This window comes from Micromys minutus (assembly GCF_963924665.1).
Source record: "Micromys minutus genome assembly, chromosome: 24".
Taxonomy (NCBI): Eukaryota; Metazoa; Chordata; class Mammalia; order Rodentia; family Muridae; genus Micromys; species Micromys minutus.
The window spans coordinates 32911259-32912321 of record NC_137959.1 but is presented as its reverse complement, the minus strand read 5'-3'; positions in this window follow the sequence as shown (position 1 = coordinate 32912321).

Here is a 1063-nt window from a genome sequence, read left to right as displayed (position 1 = left end):
AGGGATGGGGGGGACTGCTTCTACACTTCCCCTAAACCCTGCCCCCACTGTCCTGACTCTCTTGAAACTTCTTCCCAGACCTCCCCACCCCTGTAACCTGCACACACCAGCCTGTGGAGCAGGAAAGGAGAGATGGAGAGAGGATGGCTGGTAGCGTTCCTTTGAACTGCACCAGCCCAACCGTGACCTGATGGACAGTTGTACCTGCAATGGGTCGCCAGCCACATGGGTGGTGGGTGGGGGCACAGGTGGAGCTTCCCTAGTCTCTTTGCTGTGATGCATGAGCTCCTTCGCTGTATGATTTAGGCTTCTGAGTCCAACGAAGTGGACTCCTTCCTCTTGCTGTATTGCCCCTCTTTATCCCCAGGCCACCGCTGACCCTGAATTTCCAGGTTCTGCCCACCAGCTTGCTAATGATATAGCTGTCTTCTCAGAGCTACTGTGAAGGGTGACTGCCCTATTCTTGTGTTCTTGACTTGTGTGTTCCTTTTATCTTTGGGTTTCCCCGTCTTCTTGTTTACCAAAGAAGAGTTTACAGAGAATAAAGTGGACATGTTCTGCCGTGGACACTCTCCCATTTCTTGTCATGGGCAACATTCCTCTGGCAAAGGATGGGCCTGCCATAGGGATGGGGAAGGCACTGAGGATATGTGATTGGGGTTTAGGGTACCTCCCCCAAGATTTCACTAGTGTGGTGCCACATGCCAGAAGGATTGGGAGCTCAACAGGATCCTTGGATACACTGAGTTTGAAGCTACCCCCCGAAACAGAAGTGAGGCTCTGGTGGTAAAGGCTTAGCTGGCATAACACTTGCTTTACAAGCACAAGGACCTGCAAGTAACCTCAGAACCCGTATCAAAATGACGGGTCCTCATGACTGCTGCACAAAGGAGACAGAGACGGGAGGATCCTTGTGGGGTTCTGGTCAGCTGCTCTAGACCAATCAGAGAGCATGTCTAAAAGGAAGTGGATGGCGTTTCTAATGATGACACCTGAGGTTGTCCTCTGGCTTCATTGACACAGGGACACACACATACACACATACACACACAGGAACTTAAAA